This window comes from Pelodiscus sinensis, chromosome 5 (genome assembly GCF_052426305.1).
Source record: "Pelodiscus sinensis isolate ZL-2025 chromosome 5, ASM5242630v1, whole genome shotgun sequence".
In the NCBI taxonomy this organism is placed as follows: Eukaryota; Metazoa; Chordata; order Testudines; family Trionychidae; genus Pelodiscus; species Pelodiscus sinensis.
In genome coordinates, this window is record NC_143056.1 from 75,689,564 (window position 1) to 75,715,920 (window position 26,357).

General features: G+C 50.2%; 1 protein-coding gene across 1 annotated transcript in view; it reads right to left on the minus strand.

The window, feature by feature from the left end:
• Positions 1–6,223: 6,223 nt before the first annotated feature.
• COMMD9 (COMM domain containing 9) overlaps positions 6,224–26,357 on the minus strand; it is a 34,350-nt gene continuing 14,216 nt past the window's right edge. Inside the window, exons 6-7 of the transcript XR_016349677.1 lie at positions 6,653–6,959; positions 6,224–6,360 (exon numbers count right to left, since the gene is read on the minus strand). The gene's annotated coding sequence lies outside the window, so the exon portion shown is untranslated. The remainder of the gene's footprint in view (positions 6,361–6,652; positions 6,960–26,357) is intronic.

A 26,357-nucleotide genomic window follows, 5' to 3' on the forward strand; every position in this document is an offset into this window, starting at 1 on the left:
TACTGCACATTGACCCTCCTAAGTCCGGGACATTCTGGTCTGGCAACATCCATCATTGTTGGGAAGCCCGTTCTGGGAGCCCCAGCCAGGCACGGCAGCAGCCCCATCCCTGGGAAGCCCTGGCTGGGCATGGCAGCAGCAGGGCAGACGGGCTCCCTCAGCCCTGGCAAGCTCCAGCTGGATGAGACAGAAGTGGGGCCACGGCGGCTGGGGAGCTCCGTCCCTGGAGAGCCCCAGCCAGCTGGCGGCAGCGTGCCGAGCCCAAGCCCTATAGCAGCAGGGCTGGAGCCCAGTGGCAGTGGGGCTGGAGAAGAGCCAGCCAAGAGAGGAGTAGTGTGTGACGGCGCATTGGGGTCCCCCTTCTCCTGCACCCCGAAATGGCACGAACAGACTCCACCAGCCAGTAGAATGGAGGTAGTTTATTGCTTCTCCAGGATATAGCACAGCACAGATATAATCTGGTTACAGGAACTGGGGCTAAGAGGCCTCAGTGCCCCCCCTGGAGATGGGGGAGTCCCAGCCCCCCTCCCTAGCTCCTTCTCCCCTGCTTTCCAGACAGGAACTAACTCACTCTCCTCCAGCCCTGCCCCCAGCCAGGGCAGCATCCACTTTCCTTTGTTTCTCCCCATGGGGGGTGGCTGGTCAGACCGGTTTGGAGCCACCTTTGCATAATGACTCCCCCCTTCCCTGCTGGGTCTTGCTCCAGACAGCAGAGGTCGCCACAGCCCTAGCAAGTTACCCCCACTACGTCACATAGTGTCCTGGGTGGCTGGTGGTAGGGCACCTCCCCTGGTCCGGCAAATTCCCTCATTTGGGATGGCTCAGGTCCCAATGGTGCTGGACCAGCGAGATTCACCCTGTAGGTGTTCTGTATTCAACATAAGGAAATATGGTCACCCTACCTAAAAGAAGTGATGGATTGCAGGGTGATGGTGATGTGTGGGATACTTGTGTAACACACCGGGCCTGCTTCTTTAATCCTCCTAGGCAGGGATCAAGCCCAGAGACATCAGCACCAAAACCATAAGCTCCTGGCTACCAGCTGAACTAAAGAGTAGCAGGCTCTTTTGCTTGGTCTAGGTCAGTCACTAGAGGCAGACATGAAAACTCACATTCCCCTGGTGTCTTACATGCTCCCCTAGGCTACATCTATACTGCAAGGCTTTCCCACAAGAGGACATGCAAATGGAGTGCTCATTTGCATAGGTCATGCTCTCATTTGCATTTCTTCAGAGCCCTTTTGCACAAGATGTTTTTGCGCAAAAAAGAGCTGTGTAGATGCGCAAAAACAGTTTAACATCCCTAGTGCAGGAGGGGGTCTGGAGTGCAAGCTCTAGGATGGATTCTGGGTGCTGAGTGCAGGGCTGGGGCAGGTAGTGCGGGTGCGGGGGACAAGCTCCAGGAGGGAGCTTGGGGGCTTGATGGGGCGTGGGAGGGTGTATGGGGAGAGGAGGTGGGTGCAGACTCTGGAAAGGGGTGGGGATGCAGGGAGAGACAGTGGGGCACTGGCACTAGAATAGTTTTTAGGGTGAGGGTGCCGAGTTACATGCCTCCCCTGGGGCGCACCTCGCCATGCCGCTGCGGAGCCCCAGGACGAGGCCAGGAGCAGAGCCCCCAGCTGGCAGTGGGACATTGGATGGCAGTAGAGCTTTCCGGGCTAGTGGCCTGGACCCAGTGGCCAGTGGTCTGTGGGATTGAGAGGGTGGTGAAGCCAGTGGGGCCAGCGGGACCATGGAGGCCAGATGGAACCCCACAGGGCCACTGAGAGGCCAGGACCTGGGGCTGGTGCAGCTGCCAAGTGGTCGACAATGGGGCCAACCCCCAAGTGCAAAACCTGGGGCTGCTGCAGCATCCCCTGCACCCATATTTCCTGTGCCTCTGGGTGGGGAATGCGGCTTTCACCTGAGGCTCCCCCCTTTGGCCGGGGATCTGGGGTGTCTCCACATGCAGCTTCCCATTGGCCCCAAGGGCCCGCAGGGCAGGGACAGTGTGCAGAGACACCTCCCAGGAGCCACAGGAATGTGCCAGGAGCTGCACAGAGCAAGCGGCCAGAAGCTGCTCTAGCCTCGCTGTGCTGCCGGTGGTGGGCCCTGAGCCCTTTTAAACCACACTGGGGCAGTAGGTGGAGCCATGGGAGAGGCCTGGCCCCAAACTTTGCTGGAGATGGGCCCTGGGCCACGAATAGTTTTGGTGCCCAGCCACCATAGGCCCATATCACTCGGTGCCCATGTCAATATCCTCTTAGAAGTTGCAGGTAATGGGGATTGTGCATATAGTGCTGTAAGTCCAGGCCCAAAACCTATTGACCGTGCTGACCACGCTGCCTGTATAGTCTGGGTTTCTTACACTTGCATTGCCACTTGGAGTGTTACAGGTGTTCTGCGCAGGCAGGACAGCAACCAGGGAGCCTGTGAATCTAGCACTCAGAAGTAAAGGGAAAAACTCCAAACACAGTGGCTGTGTCTACACTAGGCCACTTATTCCGGAAAAGCAGCCGCTTCTCTGGAATAAGCTGCGAGCTGTCTACACTGGCCGCTTGAATTTCCGGAAAAGCAACGACGCTCTACTGTACAAAATCAGCCGCTTTTCCGGAAAAGCTACGCTGCTCCCGCTCGGGCAAAAGTCCTTTTTCCGGAAAAGCTTTTCTGGAAAAGGGCCAGTGTAGACAGCTTTTCCGGAAAAAGCAGAAGAAACGGAAAAAAGCAGTTTGGACGCCGCGAGACCCCCGTAGGAGCCCTGGACTTCCTGGTAACCCGAGCTGTTAAAGAGCTCGGAGGCAGCTGGGCGCACGTGGCAGGAGCGTTCCGCAGACCCTGCTGCCTGAGCTCTGCCACGTGCCGCTGTGCTGCCCAGGATTCACCTCGCAGCCCAGCATGGCAGCTCAGGGTGGTGAGCCATCTGCACCCCCAGCTCAGGAGGCCCCCAGGGGCCACAAACACCGGGCCCCATCCTGGACCCCCAGGGAGCTGGAGTCCCTCCTGGACCTCTGGCAGGAGGAGGAGGGTCTCCATGACCTACATTCACGCTGACGTAATGCTGACATTTACACCCGGATGGCCGACAACCTTGCGCAGCAGGGACACCCCAGCCACAATTGTGAGCAGGTCCGCTCCAAGGTGAAGGAGTTGGGGTACGTGCGGGCCAGCGAGGGGAGGGGGGCAGGACCAGATGCCTGCCCCTACTACAACAGGATGAATGCATTTCTGGGACAGCCAGCCCCACAAGGTCCGCCAGTCCGAGTGGACACCTGCCAGTGCCTCCCCATCATCCGACCCACCGAGCCGGAGGAAGGAGAGGACAGCGACGGCATGGCGGCTGGAGAGGAGGCCAGCATTGCCACCCAGCAGGCCCCCTCCAGCAGCTCTTCCAAGGCTGAGGCTGGGGAGGAACCCACTGGTGAGTGTTTGCAGTTTGCACCCCCAAAGGGCAGGAGGCGGAGGGCGGGGGGGGGGGGAGAGCCAGGCACCCGGGGGGGAGAGGGGAAGAGCATGTCACTCAGGCCACGTGAGCTGCACGCTGCGTAGCATGAGGCAGCAAGCAGCACGTGCAACAACGTTCAGCCTGGTGACCGAGTGGCACGTGGCCGCGGCAGGCAGCTGCAGGGCACGCCTGGGACCGTGCTGCTCACATTTGGTGGGACCAGGGGGAAGGGTGGATGCCGACTGGAACCGGCCAGGGCCCCAGGGACTCAGCCCAGAGCCCGCAGCTCTGCCAAGGGTGCAGCATGGAGAACGGCAACACTGTCCCATGCCTGGCTGTGAGGCACAGCCAGCTGCTCCTGGGAAAACCGCGGTGTCACAGTCCCTCGCCTGCTCCCAGTGCCTTGGCTGGTTCCCCGAGGGAAGTCCCCACTGTGGCCACACATGTCCCTGGGCTACACATGTCCCGAGTGGGCCTTGCGGGAGGGATAGTGGGAGGGAGAAGGGCCCCTGAGTTTTGCTGCAAGGATGGGACACCTCCCCCACCCAGTCACTCCTCTGATTCAGTTCAGGAGATATCCCACGCGAGGGGATCTGAGAGCCCAGACCGCCTCTGCCAGATGTGCTCCCAGGCACTGTGTGGGGATGCATCTTGCTCCCTGTCAAACACCATTGATTAGGCCAAAGCTTTTCACAGTCTCCACTGGCAGGGAGTTCCACAGGTGAACACAGCACAAGCACCCTCCCGCCCTCCACGGGGCCAGGATACAGACCGGTGCTTACAATACCCTGGAGGGAGGACCCTACTCCAGGGGCGGTCCTCCTTGCCAGCATACAACACGGGGGAAGTAGGGGAACCGAGTGGGCCCAAGCCACATAACTGTGGGGTCACCTGGGCTCAGGGGTGGAGGGCATGAGATGTGGGGACAGTGGACGGCCTGCCTGACTGACCCATCCTTTCTTCTCTTCCCTGCAGCGAGACCCAGCACCAGACCGTCCACTGCGGCAGCAGCGGCACCCCCAGCTGGCCAAACCTGGAGGCGCAGGCTGCGTCAGAGGGCCCAGCTTCTGCGCCGCCACGTGAACGCCGTGGAGGGCATCCAGGGCTCCATTGAAGAGCGGGTGCAGGGGGACCTGCAGTGGCAGCAGGAGGGCTGGGCTGCCTTCCTCGAAGAGTGCTGAGAGATGTGCAGCTCGCTTGACATGCTGACAGCACATTTCGTGTATGCCATTCACTATGGCATGGCCAGACCCCATGCCCCCCCCATCCCTCCCGTAGCACAGCCCATGCCCCCTCCTATCCCTGCTCCTATCCCAGCTCCTGCCCCTGTTCCTGCCCCTGCTCCTATCCCAGCTCCTGCCCTTGCCCCTGCTCCTGCCCCTGCTCCTCGCCACCTCCCCGTGCAGGCTGCCCCGACGCGGTCTGCCCAGCGTGTGCAGGTCCCCCCCCGGAGGAGCACTCGCAGGGGCCGCATGTCGCAGTAACTGCCCCCCTCCCTGTCCCAGGTGAAGGTCTTCCCCCTCCGCCTTGTAAATAAAAAGTTGTCTATTTTTCAGTTCATTCTTGTGTTGGTTCTTGTGTTACTCTAGTAACTGTAAGAAATGATTTGAGATGCCAATTAGCCACTTAAATTTAACAGGGTTACAAACTGTGGACAACAACTTCTTTACTCTATCACCGGGGGGGGGTCCTTTGTAAGTGGTCATTGGTTTGTGGTGCATAAAGAAATACTGAGACTTTTCAGTAAAATGTAAACTACAAACTATATTTACATAGCTAACAAACAAGCAAGAACGGTGAAAAGATGCACACTACAGATTATTAAACATAGTCTAGGCACAGGGAGGACAATTGGGTAGTGTTGCTGGCCACCTCAATCCTTTGGTCCTTCCGGGCCTCGGGAGAGGAACAGCCAGGAGATCCCTCGACGGAAGACGAGTGGAATCAGGTAGGCTGACTTGAGCCTTCCGCACGAACCCCAATTCCTCTTGGCTGTTCTTCAGGACAGGCGATGGTGGCCTAAACCCTAGCCTAAACTAAAAAGAAAAACCCTACCTAAGCCCGACGCACCCGACGAACAGTCACGATGACGGACGATGTGCTTTGACCCGACGCTTTACAATTGGGGGGGAGGTAAGGGGAGGGGATGGGGAAGGGTAGGGGATGGGAGGGAGTAGTCTGGGGAGACCCAGGCGACCCTACTACGGGGCTTGGGCAAACATGTCCACCAGAGCCTCTCTGATGCGCACCGCATCCTGGCGCGCCTGGCGGATGGCAGCTGTGTCGGGCTGTTCCAACGTCTGTGCCTCGGCTACCATCCATGCAGGGAGGAAGGCCTCCCCACTGCGCTCCACAATGTTGTGGAGCACGCAGCACGCGGCCAGTACCTCCGTTGCATTCTGCTCACCCATCTCGAGACGGGTGAGCAGACAACGGAAGGCCAAAGGCCAGCTCCACTGGGTTTCGGGCCCGGTTGAGGCGGTCGTTGAACCGGGCCCAGTTCTGGTCCGGCTGCCCTGTGTAGGGCCGCGTTAGCCAGGGCATCAGGGGGTAGGCCGCGTCCCCGACGACGCAGATGGGCATAGGCACATCCCCGACAGTCAAGTCCCGCCGGGGGAAGTAGGTGCCTGCCTCCAACCTGCGAAAGAGTCCAGAGTTCCGGAGGATGCGGGCGTCGTGTGCCCGGCCGGACCAGCCCCCATAAATGTCCACGAAGGGGCCCAAGTGGTCCACGAGGGCCTGCAGAACAATGGAGCAGTACCCCTTGCGGTTCATGAAACAGCCCGCTCGATGCTCCGGGGCCCGGATGGGGATGTGGGTGGCGTCCAGGGCTCCCCCGCAGTTGGGGAACCCGAGGGCAGCGAAGCCGGCCATGGTATCATCCACGTTGCGCAGGCGGATGATTCGCGGGAGCAAGACGTCATTGATGGCGTGGACGACCTGCAGCAGGGAGCAGAGAAACACAAGGGAACACATCACATACGGCAGGGGTGAGTGTGCGCTCCCTTGGGCCCCCCTTGATTCCCTCTGTCCTCTCTCTCTCTCTCTCTCACACACACACACACACACACACACACACCAGGGCCCCCCTCGCCCCACGGCCACCCCCACCACCAGCGGGCCTGTGCAAGGGAGGGACGGCCCAACCCCTGGGCGACCCAGCCTGGAGTCTTGCTGTCCCTGGGTCTGGAGTGCAGCACCCTCCCCCCATCCCACTCCCCCTGGGACTTACCTCCATGATGATCACTCTGACGGTTGATCTTCCCACCCCGAACTGCTGTCTGGTGTGGCCAGCTTCCAGAGCGCGATGGCGACCCGTTTGTTCACAGGGATGGGTGCCCGCAGCCGGGTGGCGGCTCTCTGCAGCACGGGGGTGAACTAGGTGCACAGCTGCAGGAAGGTCCGCTTTCTCATCCGGAAATTCCTGATCCATTGCTGGTCGTCCCATAGTCCGAGGACACCAGTCGGTGCTGCTCTCCAAACTCCAGACGGGCCTCTCTACGATGGGGTGCTGATGCGACATGGTTGCCAGGACCTCCCTGGTGAGGGAATCCAAGGTGATCTCTGCCTCCTGGTACATGAACACCATGGCACCGGCCTCCAGCACGAGCAGCAGGCACTTGTACAGCCCCAACAGGGGCCCGAGCAGGCACATGGCCACCCACGACTCCATAGCAGACAGAGCAGGGCAGAAAAAACAAAACTCAGGGAAAAGCAGTTGGGGGCCAAAGGGTGGTGTCCCCAAAACTCAGAGGGCAACCACCGAACCTGCGAAGGGTGCCGGTCCCTGGCAGAGGCCCCAAGGCACGGGAGCAGAAGACCAACAGCTGTCCGGCAAGACCCCTTTAAGCACGTGTCTGAACGGCGCTCTGGCCCTGCCCCTGGAAAGGTCTGGTGGCCTTTGCCCTCTTCAAAATGGCTCCGGGTTTCTGCATGGAGTCTGGCACGGCAGCCTTAGAGCTGCCACAACTGGGGCAGCAGTGCTCAGCTGGTGGCTGGGAGGCAGCACAAGGCGAGGTGAGGGGGATGGGGCAGGCACTGGGGGCTCCAGGGGCAGGGTTAATGCTGGGGGGCTCTAGAAGTGGTGGGGCCCTAAGAGGTGGGGAGCTGGCATTGGGGGACTCTGGGGGTGAAGCTAATACTGGGAGACTCTGGGGGCAGGGCTAGTATTGGGGAGCTTTATGGGGTGGTGGACTTTTTGAGGTAGAGGGCTGACAATGGGGGCAGTGGGGAGTCCGGGGTGGAGACCTAGCACTAGGAGACTCTGGGGGCTGAGCTAGTAGCGAGGGAACTATGGGGCTAGGGCTGGCACTAGGGGGACAGTGGGGATGGGGCTAATATTGGTGACTAGAGGCTGGCACTGGGGCGGGTCTTGGGGGGTTGAGTGCTGTGGTGCTCTGGAAACAGGAGGCTGGCACTGGGGGGGGATTTAGTGGTGGGGGGCTGTAAGGGACAATGGGGCTGGCAGTGATGCATTTGGGATGTAGGGCTGGCACTGCTGGGCTCAGGGCAGAAGGCTGGTACTGGGAGCGTTGGGTGCAGGGGACTCTGGGGTCAGTGTCTGGTGCTGGGGGGCAGTGGATGGGTGGAGGGCTCCAGAGGTTAGTGATGACATTGGAGGGGGGGGCTCTGGGTGCCAGGGCTTTTTATACCATAGACCGGCAAACTTTTGGTGGAATGGTAACATCTAATTTGCATATTTGAATATTTATATGCAGGATGAATATGCAAATATTCAAATAAAATGTTGCCAGGAGGACAAAAGTTTGTGAATGGGTTTGCTGGTCCGCAGTATAAAAAAGGTTGGGAACCACTGCTCTACAGAACAGACCTTCCCTCTCCCCCAACCTCCCCGCTATGTTTCCTAAGCAACGGGGACTGCATGGTGTTCCAGCAAGGCAGCAGATAAGGAAGGCAGTCAAGTCAGTGAGGTTATGTCAGAACTGATTTTAGGTCTCATGCTGCTCATAAGTATTAAGAAAAATATCCCTTAATGTTGAAATTGGATGCCTTGTTATTTTTAATAACATTGGCATCTCTTTTTTTTTGTACTCCCCACGATCACTGCTAGTTGCACTAACTGCTGGAGCTGTCGCATTCTATTTTCTTTGGCTACTTCTAATAGCATTGCAGACATGGTGGACAAAGACGGGAGCCACGGGGAATTGCTCTCTGGGGTTAAGAACCCTGCCCAGAGCGATCCAGCTACAGTTCTAGGCTGTGACGTAGCTAAAAATTCCACCTCTTAAGAGGAGGGGAGCCCCACATGAGGGAATGTTGGCATGAGAGTGGAGTGGCTGAATCTAAGAACCTGTTTTATACTAGCTAGGGAGATTGTTAGAACTAGAGAGGTTTGCAGGCTCACACTGCAAAATGAGACTCCAGATCTAGATTTTGAATATTTCAAAGTTCAGATCCAGGTTTTTGTTCAATCAGTTACAGGGATAGAGGGTGACTGCAAAAATGAGTTCTGGATTTGGTTTTGGATCACCCACAAGGTGGGTTGTGTATTCAAAGCTGGGGGCTTGTATGGGCCTATCTCTAGTGAACCTCTTTCTAGAAAAATATGCTTAAACAGAGTTGATGCTAACATAGTATAGATGAATGTAGTGGGAGGTCTGGAGGCAATCCAGACCTGACTGTGCTGAATGTGCGGGACTGGGAGATGGGTTGGAAATGGGGGGGACTACGGCCTATAATGGCAAGGAGAAAGGAGGGTCAGGGCACAACAGGGAGGCAAGATCAAATCAGTATCTTAGATGCCTATATACAAATGCGAGAAGTATGGATAATAAGCAGGAAGAACTGGAATTGCTAACAAATAAATACAACTATGATATCATTGGTATTACAGAAACCTGGTGGGATGGGACGCATGATTGGAATGTTGGTATGGAAGGGTACGGCTTGCTCAGGAAGGACAGACAGGGAAAAAAGGAAGGAGGGGTTGCCTTGTATATTAAAAATTTACACACTTGGACTGAAGTGGAGATGAACGTAGGAGATAGCTGTGTAGAGAGTCTCTGGGTTAAGCTAAAAGGGGTAAAAAATGAGGGTGATGTCATGCTAAGAGTCTACTACAGGCCACCTAGCCAGGTGGAAGAGGTGGATGAGGCCTTTTTTAAACAATTAACAAAACTATCCAAAGCCCAAGATTTGGTGGTGATGGGGGACTTCAACTATCCAGACATATCTTGGGAAACTAACACAGCGGGGCACAGGCTATCCAATAAGTTTCTGGACTGCATTGGAGACAACTTTCTGTTTCAGAAGTTTGAAAAAGCTACCAGAGGAGAAGCTGTTCTGGATTTGACTTTAACAAATAGGGGAGAACTTGAAAGTGGAAGACAGTATGGGGGACAGTGATCATGAAATAATAGAGTTCATGATCTTAAGGAAAGGTAGAAGGGAGACCAGCACAATTGAGGTAATGGATTTCAGGAAGGCAGATTTTGATAAGCTCAGAGAACTTGTAGGTAAGGTCCCATGGGAAGCAAGACTGAAGGGAAAAACAACTGAGGAGAGTTGGAAGTATTTCAAAGGGACGTTGTTAAGGGCCCAAAAGCAAACAATTCTGCTGTGTAGGAAAAATAGAAAATATGGCAAAAGACCAGCTTGGCTTAACAAGGAGATCTTGCATGATCTCAAAATAAAAAAGGAGTCATATAAAAAATGGAAACTAGGACAAATAACAAAGGATGAATATAGGCAAGCAACACGGGAATGCAGGGGCAAGATTAGAAAGGCAAAGGCACAAAATGAGATCAAACTAGCTACAGGCATAAAGGGAAACAAGAAGACCTTTTATAAATACATTAAAAGCAAGAGGAAGACCAAGGACAGGGTAGGCCCACTGCTCAGTGAGGAGGGAGAAGCAGTAACAGGAAACTTGGAAATGGCGGAGATGCTCAATGACTTCTTTGTTTCGGTCTTCACCGAGAAGTCTGGAGGTGTGTCTAACGTAGTGAATACAAGCAGAGAGAGGGTAAGTTTAGAAGATAGGATACACAAAGAACAAGTTAAAAATCACTTAGGAAAGTTAGATGTCAGCAAGTCACCAGGTCCTGATGAAATGCATCCCAGGATACTCAAGGAGCGGATAGAGGAGGTATCTGAGCCTTTAGCTATGATCTTTGAAAAATCATGGCAGACAGGGGAGATTCCAGAAGACTGGAACAGGGCAAATATTGTGCCCATCTATAAAAAGGGGAATAAGAACAACCCAGGAAACTACAGACCGGTCAGTTTAACATCTGTCCCAGGGAAGATAATGGAGCAGGTAATTAAGGAAATCATATGCAAACACTTGGAAGGTAATAAAGTGATAGGGAATAGCGAGCATGGGTTTGTGAAGAACAAGTCATGCCAAACTAATCTGATAGCTTTGATAGGATAACGAGCCTTGTGGATAAGGGAGAAGCAGTGGATGTGATATACCTAGACTTTAGTAAGGCATTTGATACGGTCTCGCATGATATTCTTATTGATAAACTAGGCAAATATAACTTAGATAGGGCCACGATAAGGTGGGTGCATAATTGGCTGGATAACCGTAGTCAGAGAGTTGTTGTTAACGGTGCTAAATCCTGCTGGAAAGGGATAACAAGTGGAGTTCCGCAAGGGTCTGTTTTGGGACCCGTACTGTTCAATATCTTCATCAATGATGTAGATATTGGGATAGAGAGTACGCTTATTAAGTTTGCAGATGATACCAAACTGGGTGGGGTTGCAATTTCTTTGGAGGATAGGGACATAATTCAAAATAACCTTAGCAAGTTAGAGAAATGGTCAGAGGTAAACAGGATGAAGTTTAATAAAGAGAAATGCAAAGTGCTCCACTTAGGAAGGAACAATCAGTTCCATACATACAAGATGGGAAGCGACTGTCTAGGAAGGAGCATGGCGGAAAGGGATCTAGGGGTCATAGTGGACCACAAGTTGAATATAAGTCAACAGTGTGATGCTGTTGCAAAAAAAGCAAATATGATTCTAGGTTGTATCAACAGGTGTGTTGTAAGCAAAACTCGTGAAGTCATTCTGCCGCTCTACTCTGCACTAGTTAGGCCTCAGCTGGAGTAGTGTGTCCAGTTCTGGGCGCCACATTTCAAGAAAGATGTGGAGAAATTGGAAAGGGTACAGAGAAGAGCGACAAGAATGATTAAAGGTCTAGAGAACATGACCTATGAAGCCAGGCTTCATGAACTGGGCTTGTTTAGTTTGGAAAAAAGAAGATTAAGGGGGGACATGATAGCGGTTTTCAAATATCTAAAAGGGTGTCACAAGGAGGAAGGAGAAAATGTGTTCCTCTTGGTTTCTGAGGAAAGGACAAGGAGTAATGGGCTTAAAGTGCAGCAAGGGAGGTTTAGATTGGACATTAGGAAAAAATTCCTAAGTGTCAGGGTGGTCAAATATTGGAATAAATTGCCAAGGGAGGTGGTGGAATCTCCCTCTCTGGAGATATTTAAGAACAGGTTGGATAGACATATGTCAGGGATGGTGTAGACGGAGCTTGGTCCTGCCTTGAGGGCGGGGGGCTGGACTCGATGACCTCTCGAGGTCCCTTCCAGTCCTATGATTCTATGATTAATCCTCGCAGTATCACATGTCTAACAAGGGTCTTGTTCTTGTGAAATGTCAAGGACCAGGAGGTTCCAAGAGACTTCTACATTTTTTAAAAAAAATTCTGGAATGTTTGAAGGTCACTACTCATTACACCAGACAGAATTTTATGTGTGTTTTATTAATGATCTGTCACCATATTTTTTTCTCTCGCCCTTTGTAATTTTGGTGTTCTGATGCTATAGTGCCCTGCAAATACCTACCGCTAGTCTAGGACTAGGACTGCTAAGTGCTATTGCAGTATAGCCGGTCCCCGACTTACGAACAGGTTACGTACCAAACACCTGGTCGTAAGTCGATTTGTTTGTAAGTTGGGAATACATTTAAATATGGCCACGCTGTTCGTAAGTGGAGGTTGGTCGTAAGTGCGAATGGTCGTTAAGTCGACACGTTCGTAACTCAGGGACCGGCTGTACAAATAATAAGTTACAACAGGCGGATAGCAATAATAAATTCCAATTGATACTAGCCAGGGACTGCAAAGTGACAATTACTTGAGTCTAATGCAGTGGTTCTCAATTTGTTTCAGTCCACAGATCAGCAGGCCAATCAAAAAATTTTCGTGGACCACCTCCTTTTTAAGACATGATAAAAAAGATCCAACAACGAACTTTTTGGTTTGAAATTTATTTCTTATTAACAGATTTTTTCATTCTCTTCTCGTTGACAATCTTTTCAATGTTTGGAGTGGTACAGGCAGTCCCTGGGTTACGTACAAGATAGGGACTGTAGGTTTGTTCTTAAGTTGAATCTGTATGTAAGTCGGAACTGGCGTCCAGATTCAGCCGCTGCTGAAACTGACCAGCGGCTGACTACAGGAAGCCCGAGGCAGAGTTGCTCTGCCCTGGGCTTCCTGGAATCAGCCACTGATCAGTTTCAACAGGCTGAATCTGGACGCCAATTCCGACTTACATACAGATTCAACTTAAGAACCCCAGGCGTCCCCAAGTCAGCTGCTGCTGAAACTGATCAGCAGCTGATTCCAGGAAGCCCGGGGCAGAGCAACTCTGCCTCGGGCTTCCTGTAGTCAGCGCTGGTCAGTTTCAGCAGCGGCTGACTTGGGGATGCCTGGGGCAGAGCAGCTGGGGTGCTGCTGGGTTGCTCCAGTAGCGCCGCTCCTCGGCGCTACTGGAGCAACCCAGCAGCACCCCAGATACTCTGCCCCAGGCGTCCTGATTCAGCCGCTGCTGAAACTGACCAGCAGCGGCTGAATCAGGACGCCTGGGGCAGAGCAGTTGGGGTGCTGCCAGGTTGGTCCAGAAGCGCCCAGAGCGGCGCTGCGGGATCAACCGGCAGCACCCCAGCTGCTCTACCACAGGTCAGAGAAAAGCCTGGTCTGCTGGGGGGAGGGAGGGCGCACTAGCTGCGCCCGCCCTCCCCCAGCAGAACAGGGAGACGCAGGCGGCGGACCGAGACGCACAGCGGTCCCGCCACCCGGGTCCTCCGTGGCTTTGCTCCGCGTCTCCCTGGTCTGCTGCGGGGGGGCTTTTCTCGCCCCGGAGGATGCGGCCAGCGGGACTGGGGCGCATCTGGGCGTCCCGCCGCTCCCTTCTTCTGGGGTGAAAAAAACCCCGTTCGTAACTGCGGATCCGACATGGATCCACGTAACTCGGGGACTGCCTGTACTTGATAATGCACAACGAATATCGCTTTCCACTGCAAGCCGATTCCTCTGTTTGGACTTAACATGCAACAAACACGAAAATCTAGTCTTACACATATAAGTTGATGCAAATGGCAAAAGAAATCTGACTGCGTGTGCTGACAGATTTGGGTAACTCCCAGTCACGCTGGCCCAAAATTTCTCTATGGTAGAATGCTGGTACACGTCTTGAGCCGTGAAATCATTTTTCAGATACAAGAATTCCTCCTGCAGATCCTCTGGAACACTATTAACATCTGTTGTAAATGGATTCCTGATGAAAGATAATCCATCCCTTGTACTGTCCACCTCCAGAAAGTATCGTTGGAATTCATCTCGTAGCTTCCGAAAATGATCGAGAATTTGTGTCCAAATGGCTTCCTTTTCCCCGAGCATGGCATCCACATATGGAAATTGAACCAAATTATTGCCTTCAACTCTTACGATCCAGAGTTCCAATTTGTCAAGAAAAGCCTTGATGATGCTTTGGTGAGAGAACAGATGGTGAGAATCTTGCAGTTGAAAATTCAGTTTGTTCAAGATTCCAAAAATATCGACAATATACACACGTTCTAAATTTGACTGCTTCAGCACATTTCGGAATTCTTCTTTCCCTTGAGCCTGGAGAAATAAATCCGACTCCTCTCTCAATTGAAAAACTCTGTTCAGTACGTTCCCTGCTGACAACCACCATTACAGAAGTGTAGACCACAACACATCAATGTCGGAACCCATGTCCAGGCAAAATCTTTTGAACAGCCTGGTGTTCAGAGCTGATGATTTGATGTGATTCACTACTTTCACCAACCCTTTGAAAATGGTGTTTAGTTGACCAGGCAATGTTCTTGACCCCAAAGCTTCTCTATGAATGAAGCAATGAACTCCAGTTACCATTGGAATGCACTGATTCACCAGCATTTGGAAGCCCGATCTTGAGCCCAGCATGCCAGGTGCACCATCAGTGGTGACACCCACAAGATTTACCTAATCCAGACCATGTACTTCAAATAAATTGTTAACAATTTCCATCACATCCTGAGCCTTTGTGGTGGTATCAAGAGTCTTACAAAAAAGAAACTTGTTTTTGAAGTCTCCCTCAACCATGTATCGTGCAAACACCAATCGCTGAGAGTACAATGTGATGTCGGTCAATTCCAATTGAATGGCAAACAATGGAGACTTCTTTATTTCATCCACAACTTGATCACTGATTTTCTGTGATATCGCATTAATCCGTCATGATACTGTGTTGTTAGAGACAGATATATCATTAAGATTCCTTGCTGCTTCCTCGCCAAGAACAAGCCGCACCATTTCTTTTGCACAGGGGAGCACAAGTTGCTCTATAATGGCATGAGGCCCGTGCAACTTTGTATACAACAATGTAGTAAGCACGCACTGCATTGCTTGTCTTATTGTAGAATGCACTTGTTGAGTCGAGACACTGCCATTTCAGACCTGATAACCTCCGTTCAAAATAATCTTCATCCTTTTGCAACAAGCTGGGGTAACACTTTTTGAGATAGAGTTTCAGCTTAGCCGGCTTCATTGCAAAAAAAGCAAATATGATTCTAGGTTGTATCAACAGGTGTGTTGTAAGCAAAACTCGTGAAGTCATTCTGCCGCTCTACTCTGCACTAGTTAGGCCTCAGCTGGAGTAGTGTGTCCAGTTCTGGGCGCCACATTTCAAGAAAGATGTGGAGAAATTGGAAAGGGTACAGAGAAGAGCGACAAGAATGATTAAAGGTCTAGAGAACATGACCTATGAAGCCAGGCTTCATGAACTGGGCTTGTTTAGTTTGGAAAAAAGAAGATTAAGGGGGGACATGATAGCGGTTTTCAAATATCTAAAAGGGTGTCACAAGGAGGAAGGAGAAAATTTGTTCCTCTTGGTTACTGAGGACAGGACAAGGAGTAATGGGCTTAAAGTGCAGCAGGGGAGGTTTAGATTGGACATTAGGAAAAAATTCCTAACTGTCAGGGTGGTCAAATATTGAAATAAATTGCCAAGGGAGGTGGTGGAATCTCCCTCTCTGGAGATATTTAAGAACAGGTTTGATAGACATCTGTCAGGGATGGTGTAGACGGAGCTTGGTCCTGCCTTGAGGGCGGGGGGCTGGACTCGATGACCTCTCGAGGTCCCTTCCAGTCCTATTATTCTATGATTCTATGATTGAGTCATTCCCCAAGACTTTGAAACCAATAACACATTGTGGCAAATCCACGCCTTCTTTTTCTTGACAAATGAAGACGAATTTGATATAGTCCTCGGAATACTTGCACTTGACATTTCTTCCTGTCGTTGCCATTATAAACAAACTACACCACCATGTAAAACAGCACATGTAGCACAGGACAAACGACACAGCAACCACTCAGCACGACGGCGGCAGCCTCACTGATGCTCAGAGACTCAGACGGAAGTTACTGGCAATACAACGTGGTTGCGTCCTAGGTGATGCTATGGATGACATGCTGCGTGCTTGTGAACATGGCATAAAACAGTCTAATGGCAGTACCTGCTCATGCCGTGTGACTTTGGACAATGTTCCTGTGGACCACTGAAAAAGTCACCGTGGACCACCAGTTGAGAACCACAGGTCTAAAGAAAAAAAATGAAACCACCCTCTTAAACTCCATTCAAAAATAAAGCTACATGTTGGGATCAGATTGAGGCACATCGAGATTTCTCTGCTGACACAAATTCATCTAGGAAAACAAGGTTAGCTCCCCTACTCCACAGTTAGCTCCACAGGAGGCCAGCTCATTGATATGATATGCTTTCGGAAAACTATGATTGTGTTTCCATCTTTTTCAGTTATTTGTCTTCTTAAGTACTTGAGGCTAAGCAGTCTTAGGGAATCCTTCCAGCTCAACAGATTAACTATATCTAGAAACACTTTTGTAGTCAATTCAGTTGCTTATGATGTAGCATATCAAGTAGATGAGAAGTCCCAGAAGTGGATGACAGATGCTGTGGCCACTGGTTTTGTGATGGTTAGGATTATGCTTTTAAGTAGGAGTGCTGGGAATTAGAGGAACAATCGGTTTTCAAGGACATTTGATCTACTGGGAATATTTAGACCAGGAAATTTATAGTGTTGATAATGTAACAGGATTAAAGCTCATTGCTTCTGACGCCATCAGGATCAACACAATTTAGTTTTCAGCTTTTAACAAGAGTGGAAAGTCCTTACATGGCAGTTCATTCTCTTATTTGAAGGGCTCACTTCCTGGGTTCTTGCTAGGTTTCAAATATTGACTGGCTATTGGCAATTTAAAGCATTGTCTATCCTTGAAACCTCCTCCCAAACTGATCTTCAGCTAAGCACTCTCTAATCCAATAAGCGCTGAGTCACTAGCCATTACACAACTCAGGGGAGGAACGTCTACCTCCTTAGGATTTCTCTGGACTAGAAGTTGTGGTCCTGTTTTAATTCAGGCTGGTCCCTTTGGTAAACTTTAGACATTTGTGCCCAGGAATAAACATGTGTGGAATGTCTAAACTAGTGTTTATAGCAGGGTCAGTTAACACAGGTTACTTTGCAATCAATTAGCTCTTGCTAAAACAGGACCCCCAATTCTATGCAGACTCCCAAGCCCAAAGTCTGTCATCTGCTATCAGTGAGATTTTAAATCTCGTTCCTGTATGGTGAACAGAGTAACAACTGCTCCTTTGCCTGGTGCTTCTTTTAATGCTCCTAGTAAGGAACAGGAAGAAAAGCTGCAGTAATCAGAGCATTATTGGTGCTGTCACTCCCAACAGCTCCTGCCAGGTGACTGGAACACCACACTGTATGCAGTAATGTCATGTAACACACAAAGCTGGGATTAGCATCAAAGAGTTCCTGTGGCAGGCTTGCCCTTCAAAGCTTTCTTCAAACTGGCCACAAAGGTGCTAACAAGGCATGAAACAGAGTTTCTGAGACAACCCACTTCCCCCCAAAAAACAAAAAAATCCCAAAAGCAACCCCCCCTCAAAAAAGCCTCCCTCCAAAACATACAAACAGTAGACCCATTTATTCAACAGCTACCTGCAATGCTGAGAGCTGTAAAAAGAACGAGTCTGCCTTGTAGATTTCTTGGAGAGCTGCAGCTGCAACGTGCTTTATAAGAGCTAAGTATCACTCTGGTGATGCTTTATGATTAGTAGTGCTATTGGAGGTGCCATTTTATGGTCAGGAAAAGATGCCGTGAAAGACCAACCTGAGCGGAGCTAAATTAGACAGTAATGGATCCCGTATCGTCTCCGTGAGCCAATCCCCACCTGAGGGCAACATCATTGGCCCAAACTGAGTGCATTACTACAGGATCAATGCTGCACTGCTGTGTGTGTTAGAACAGGGTGGACCAACAGGTTGTGTGTAGGAGTGGAGACACGCTAGCGTACTAACTGGCTATGGTGACTTCCCAACAAACGGGCAGAGATTTCTTTTTGAGTCTGTTTCTGGCTTAATCAGGTTTCTTCCCCACTCCCACATTTCTGTTTCCTCCCCTTTCTATGTTCACACAAGCCTGTGCTAAGCATTGCTCCATACATGGGCACAGGCAATGCTTATGTCTGCCCCAAGCACAAACAGTCCAGGAGAAGACCCTTAATATCCTTTGTAAAGGTAAAAGGAGGCCATACTGCCCATAATGAATACAGTTCTACCATAAACATTTAGGAGGCTTAACAGCCTCACAAAAAACAACACAGGGAATAAGGACTCAGCTGTGAAAAAAGGACTTCACATCAGTAGGGTTCACATCCATCCAGGGGTGGCCTGAGCCCTTTTGGTGCCCGGGTGCGCAGCACTGCCCCCGGGTGCACAGCGCATGCGGCCCCCCCCCGGGGCGCGCGGGCCAGCCACAGCTGCTGGCGCTCAGTCCGGGGCCTGCCCCCGGGGCGCACGGTGCATGAGCTGCCCAGCCTGGCCCGGCCGACTATTGCTGCTGGCGCGCGTGCCGGGCCGTGCAGGGCCCCACGGCTGTGGGGGGAAGGGCGCTGCTGGCTGGCAACGCAGGGCTGGTGCTGCGGGAGCCAGGCGCGCAGCACCTGATGGCAGCTATAAGGGACACTGCGTGCTCCTTACAGCTGCCATCAGGCGCCCTCCATTGGTTGGTGCCCTGGGCAGCCGCCCAGATAGCTCATGCCTTAGTCCAGCCCTGCATCCATCCCTGGGGTCGATTCGTTCAGAGGTGCCAAAAATTCCTTCCAGTCATGCACAGACGTGCTTTGACATGTACAGAAAGATATCCAGGAAAAGGGGATATTGACGTACCCGAAATTTCCCCTACACCCGTTGAATTCAGCTCCCCAGTGCCCAGAGCTACAAACTGCAGCTGTGTCTACAATATGCTCTTATTTCAAAATAAGCTACTTTGAAATAACAACTCCTGAAATAACAATTTCGAAATAGCACATCCACACTGCAAAACCCCACTGAAACAGCGCAACTTTATATCGAAATAGCGCGTCCACACTGATTGGAGCCTGAATGGCATTTAAAGCCCCGCAGAAGCACCCTGGGGAGGGCATCAGGACAGCAGTCACTTCCCGTAGCTGCTGCCTGAGGCTATCTGAGGCTCTTGCTTAAAGGGGGTCCCCTCTATAGCTGTGTCTCAGACTCTTCTCCATTGCCCACCTCGAGGGACAACAAACACAGGAACGTGTGCTCTGCTTGCTCTTGTACATGCCACAGTACTCTCAACATGGAGCAAGAGGTGCTGCAAAGCAGTCACCAGCTCTTAGACCTCCTGCTGCAACTCCTGGTGTAGTTCATGCAGGCTGCCCATCAGGTGCTGAAGGAGGACGATGACCAGCCCGGAATGGGGGACCTCCTCACCCAGGTCTAGGCGCTCCTCATGCACCGCATATCCGTCAACCCTCCCCTGCACACCGTGCACTGCCGCGTCTGGCACTGGGAGACCAGTTCAGACTGGAGGGACCACATCATCATGGAGTGGTGGGACGACCAGCAGTGGCTCCAGAACTTCTGCATGAGGAAGGACACCTTCATGGAGGTCTGCACATGGCTTGACCCTGCTCTCTGGTGACGGGACACCCTGATGAGATCCACCAACCCCGTGCTGCCATTGCAGTTTGGAAGCTCACTACACCAGACAGCTACTGCTCTGTGGGGAACCAGTTCAGTGCGGGGAGATTGACTGTTGAGCCCATGCTCACGCAGGTATGACTCTTTAACTATTGTCCTAGGAGGATGGTGAAGCACTGGATGGGGTTTCTTAGGGACAGGCTGGTGGCCATATGACTGTAGACATCTGCCTTCCTGTGCCTGGTGTGAAGGTTGGACTGCTCACCTTACACCTCGAGGAGATCCAGGATCTCCGTACCAGTCCAGGATGGGGCTTTGGAGGTGGCCACCAGTGTGCTTGAATCTGGGGGCGGGGAGTCTTGATGGGAGTGCTGTGGTTTGCCATGGCAACAGTGCAGGCAGTGCAGGGTTCTGCTGTGTGGCATGGGGCTAGCAGGGCCGGTTTGGTGCCACAAGCCCTTTCTCTTCTGCCTGCAGCTTTAAACCCTGCATGAGAAGGCAAACTGAAGAGTTTTGAGGGGAGTGGACAGAATGGCCACCAGGGTCGCTTATTTCGAAATAAGCACAGCTGGGCATCCACACTAACCCTATTTTGAAATAGGCGTTATTCCTCGCAGAATGAGGGGTTATTATTTCGCTCTAGCAAGCTCGTTATTTTGAAATAACTCTGTAGTGTAGACATGCCCTGAGAGATAAGTTTTAAGAGCACTGAGTGGGGAGCCAAGTACATGGAGCTTCTTTGATGAAAGCAAACACAGGTTCACCGGGTATATTTCATACTGAGACAGGATAGCAGCGGGCTCTTAAAAGGATGTTCAATGAGCAGCTCTTTCATCATGGCCTGTGTTCACAACAAACACATTTTCTTGTAAAGGGCTCAGTTTCAGATGAATGAGCCATGAATTCAAACTTTTAAAGTGGGGCAGAGAGAAGGAGGGCATGCTCTCAGCTATCCTTACCAACAGAACACATTTCCTTTGAAGTGGATTGTAACAAGGCTTCAGATTTTAGTCCAGAGGTCAAGCCTTGTTATGTTTTGAAAGCTGTCTGGTGCGATGCTATGATGTGTGCTAAGGACCAGATTTTTAAAGGTATTGAAGTGCCTTACTCCCACTGAAATAAAACTAAACTAAACTAAAAATCTGGCCCTAAGGCACAGCAGAGAGTGATAAATTCCGCAAAAAGCCATTTTCTTGGTAGCTGGCAAAGATAATTTCAGTCAGCCAGGTAAATAAATGAGAGAGAACTAACATAGTTAACAGGATCCTATAGGGCTAATGGCTTTTTTCAGCTAAATAAAATATCTTCTACTCCTTTGCCTCCTTTGCACCTTTGCCTGAAGACTTCATGAGGCTTGACTAACATGAATCACTAAATGGTACCAGCTCTCCTGTGAGGTAGGTAAGTCTTGGTGTTACACCCATTGTACAGAAAGCTAAACTGAGCACAGAGAAGTTAAGTGAAATACCCCACATCACACAGCAACTGAATGGCAAAGCTAAGGCTAAAACTCAGGAATCTTGACTTAAGTACTGTCTCTAATCACTAGCTGATGCTGCCTCCACAGAATTCCTGTTAATAGAGATAGCTGCTTGTGTGTTCCGTCCTATGTTACGAATAGCTACCATTTGTGACCAGGCTATTTAATTTGAAGGGGTTGTTTGCAAAGCTTTCCCCCTCTGCTGAGAGCTATCTAAGGCTGTGTCTAGACTACATGCCTCTGTCGTCAGAGGCATGTAGATTAGACACATAGGCAAAGTCAAACGAAGCCGTGATTTAAATGATCGCGGCTTCATTTAAATTTACATGGCTGCCGCGCTGAGCCAACAAACAGCTGATCAGCTGTTTGTCCGCTCAGCACGCTAGTCTGGACGCTCCCCTGCCGACATCAAAGCCCCTTGTCAGCAGCCCCGTTATTCCTCGTGGGATGAGGTTTACCGGGGCTGCCGATGAAGGGCTTTGATGTCGGCAGGGGAGCATCCAGACTAGCGCGCTGAGCGGACAAACAGCTGATCAGCTGTTTGTCGGCTCAGCGTGGCAGCCATGTAAATTTAAATGAAGCCGCTATCATTTAAATCGCGGCTTCATTTGACTTTACCAAAACAACAAATCTACATGGCTCCGTCGACGGAGCCATGTAGTTTAGACGTACCCTATGAGTTGAATTAGTTACATGAAAGTCTAGTTGATTTTCAGTCAATGGCATACTTCATAGTTCCTGTGATTGCTTATACTGAGAGAAAATTATGAGCTCTCGTATGATATTGGCATAGGATTGTTACCTTCATATGAATTTCTTGACCTAATGAAATCATTCTTAAACCCATCAAGCAACAAACAGGAATCCTGCATAGCCTTTGGAAGGCAGTCAGGGTATAGTATGATGTACAGCAGCAGGGAAAGGAGAAATATTATGCAAAGATGCCAGGACACTGCTTTTACACAAAGTGCCTTGGGATCTGGGGTGCAGATAGGACGTTAAGGCTGATTTTTGAGAAGCACTGAGCATTGAACATTCTAGCCAAAGTCCGTGGAAGCTGTTGCTGCTCAGCACCTTTGAAAATCAGGTGTTCTTTTTACGGTGTCATCAGAAAGATGCATGCACATTCACTTAATGTTAATCTAAGGAAGGGCTGAGTGGGCACTGGTAGGATGGGAGCCTACAGGTGTAAATTGCCTAAGTAGCTGGCACCCGATCCAGCAATAACTAAGCTATCCCGACTTCACATTCCAAACAGGAGGCAGAAGACAATGTTATGAGGAGAATAGAATCAGCGGGGTGCTATGGTATTTTACAGAGAGATACAAAGACAGGGTCTCTGCCCCCACACAATTTACCGTGCAGAGAAAGAAGGTAAAACCACAGAAGAGCAGTGTGATTTGAATGGGGCATCCACAACTTTTGCTTAGATTGTTATGGTAAGGAGCAAAACTTTTTCATTGTCAGTTTAATATTTATCAGAGGATAGAAGAAAGGAGAAAAGGCAGAAAAATGTACATCTCTCTCTCTTCTGAAAGGATCTGTTCTTTATGAGGAGCTCTAGTACTATACCCAGACCAGCATAGTTTTGTGGGTGCCTGCTTTATTTTGTCAATATCAGCCAGAATTTTTCAGCTGGCAGATAGCATCAGATTGGAAAATGAGGTCACGGGAAAGCAATGGGAAGTAACTTTAAATAGGAATATTCACAATTGTGCTATCTTATATGGGGATGTTATTGGCATTTGACATTTGCTAGCTTTCCCCTGGAAAAGAAAAACATCCTGAGAAACAGGAAATACATTCTCCACGCTCCTCTCTCCCAGTAAAAGTACAAATGAAGAGATATGGGTTGATTAAAACATATATTGATGAGATTAACATTCCTGGGTTTCTGTGGTTTCAGTATGACCCTTTGATTATTTCTCTATAACCACATCCCTGTTTTAATAAAGCATACTTTCCTCTTGGTAATATCTAGGTCAGACTTTCATGATTCTCCCTCTACCTCCATCTACTTAGCTTAACAGACCACAATGTAACAGCTGCCATATAGTGCTACTGGGGCCAAAATAATTAAGAGCTATTTCACTTCTAGGTGGAAAAAGGCATCCAAAACTGTGCAGGAATATTCCCAGGGAAAAGGCACTAACTTCCTAGGACATTGTCATGAACTCCCTGAAGGCAGAACCTTGTTTTCATGTGGAGCACATTGCAGAATTGACATCTAGCTGCTTAGCAAGCCTTACTGACATGCATAGAGGTTAGCTTAGGGAAGAAAAGAAAATGCACCTGTACGTTTATTGGCAAGGAACTGAGGTCACTCTTCTCTGGAGCAATGAGTGAGGATAATTCATTAGGATGAGGTAAGTATTTCAAGCTAGGTCAATTTGCTGTCAGTGCAAGTGGCAGGCAGTGATGTACCTCTGTCCTTATCATTTAGGTTTCTATGTCTCTACCCATAATTTACAACATGGCCTAAGGCCTCAGAGCACAAGTTGGATGTATTATTTCTTTAAAAAAAGCTCACTCCAAGGCCCATATCTAATATGCAAAGTTTCATCCCGCATCTTATTTTGCATTGCTGAGTTATCACCCTCTAAATTACAAGCAGAAGCCCTGGCAGACTCTTGCTAACAGCACTAATGGCTGCTATTATAAGTCTGCCACTTGCTGGCACTGAACCTGCGTCATCTCATCTGCATACAGGGATGCGGTCAACTTGAAAAATCACATTTCTGTATGAAAAGTGATACTTTTGTTGCAAACAATACTTTGGACATAGTAACAGGAAGATATATGGGTAGGGTGGAAATGTATTTAACACTAGTCGGTTTGTTTACTTTGTGTGTTTGATAGCATTTTGCAGTATGCCAGTTTCATTGTTGTACTGATGTGTGCCTCCCGTCCTCTGCGCTAGCAAGATGACCTCCTTCCTGTACTGCTGTAGGAAGGAAATCATGCACGCTGTGTCCGAGACCCTGCACTAATAGCAGCAGCAACGCTGAAGCTGAAAACACAGCAAGCAGGTAGGCATGTGCCCAGGGAGGAAGTGGAGTGGGAGAAGAGATGTGTTGCACTTGAGGATTTTTTTTAAGAGGTCTTTGTAATAGTTCAGAAGGGCAGAAAACCCCCTAGAATGTTATTGTACAGATTTTTTGTAAATGAGTGTTCATGATGCTTTTTTAAAGGGGGAGTGTGTCAGAAACTTCATTGTTTGAAACTCACGAATTTGAAAAGATTCCAAATCACCAGTGCCCCCTGAAGTATAGCACTGTTGCTTTTTCTTAGGATGCCAAAGCTGTACCTGGCTCTATTTAGGCTGTGGCAGGCTTGATTCATCCCAGCTTGCGCCTTCTATAGATATACCAGCCCCAGACTGCGGCTTCTATAGAGATACTGGGATAGTGGATCAAATTAGAAGGCCAAGTTCGCCATCTTCTGGGGAAAACATGCAAGCTGCCTAAGAGACAAGGTAGGTGAGGTAATCTCTTTCAGTGAACCAAATCCTATTGGTAAAAGAGGAACTTTCAAGCTACACAGAGCTCTGCTTCAGATCACTGGAATCAAGTTACCTAGAGGGTTGGCACAAACATGTTTTATTCATTCCGTCACTCCTGTTCATGGCTGGATTAACCCATCACTGGACTGTAGACACACACACAGTTCTGAGTCCCTCTATGGACCAGCGTGACTGCTCTGTTAACCCAAACATGTCTGCTCCTCCCGCGCAGCTTAGTTAATTCTCTTCTGTCCAGGTACGTGATTAGCTCCTGATGCACAGACACTGCCCTATTGACCCCCTTGTGTCTGCCCTCCCCGCCTAAGCACCTGGCCACGCCCCTCCCAGCTGGTTGCCCCAATACAGCTCTCTGAACATATAGCAGTTCCCAAGGCTGGTGCTAAGTGAGCCTGGTGTGCAGAGCAGAGGGGACACTGGCTGTTGGAAGGGGAAACTTCAATGCAGGAACCAGCCACATGGCAGCAGGGAGGAGGCGCAGTGCTGCCTGCTCCATTGTTCACTTACATTTAACCTGGCACCTCCTCCATCATGACAGAGGACAAATTTGAGTGTGTGGCATTGCTGGTGCCCAGGGTTACAGTAACACTTAGCTTTCCCCTGCCCTTTGCCCCAAATTTGGGCCACAGACACAAGCCTCATTTACCTGTGCATGAATCTGTCCCTGCTCCTCTTTGAATATTCATGAGAGGGATATGGTCTGAGGACAAAACCAGGCATTAATAATGTCTGCAGTATTCTGGTACACTGCTCTGCTCTGTAAACTTGGGCAAGCTGAGACTCTGTCTGTGCATGTAGTCATCAAATGGCTGTCTGTCTCACGGGCACAGTATATCAACGTGCATAAAACACAGTATTCTTATTATGCACTAGTGCATCGTTAATATACATTTCAGCAGTAGCTTTGGAAATGTCAGTGGCTGTATGTGTACTTTGTCAGCCCAAGTGTTGAGGAGGTAGGAGGAGGTGCTGCTGGTAGCCACTGAACAAAGCAAACTCCCCCCCTCCCCACACACATTTAAAGTAGCAATGACTAGGAGGGTCAACTAGCACAGGCACTGGTGCACATCTTCCGAGCACATGGAAAATTAGGAAATCCAGTTGCTAGGCCTGCCCAGGCATGATTTATTAATGAACTAATCCATTTGGCTAGTTTAGTACTCACTGAGAAGTATTTAGGTCATGCCCCCCTCCATCTACACCAGTCACCCCCACAGGAGCCCAAAGTATACCCACTGCCATCCACAGCCCCAGCACTGTTCAGCTGGAGACAGGGAGAAAGGTCCCAGACTTGGTGTGCTGCAGCTACAGCACCCATAGCTCCTGGGTGATGTGACCACTGCTACCACCGCCCCAGGGCTCCAAGCCTCAGAAGCCTGAGCAGGCAATGTGTATCCAGTTCTCAATAATACATCCCTATTACTGATTAAATCAAATGCTCGAAAATGCCCATCAGTTGCTGTTCGCAATGCATATGAAATGCCCCCAGTCTCCTGCTGTCTTGTTTAAGCAACTGGATTAGAGCGTGATGGTAGCTGTGAGCCTGGCCCAAAACATATTTAACTCAAGCAGAACAGCTTCAACCAACAAAGGGAGCAGCAAGCCCAGGGCTATTACAGAACATGGGTAGGCAGAGGC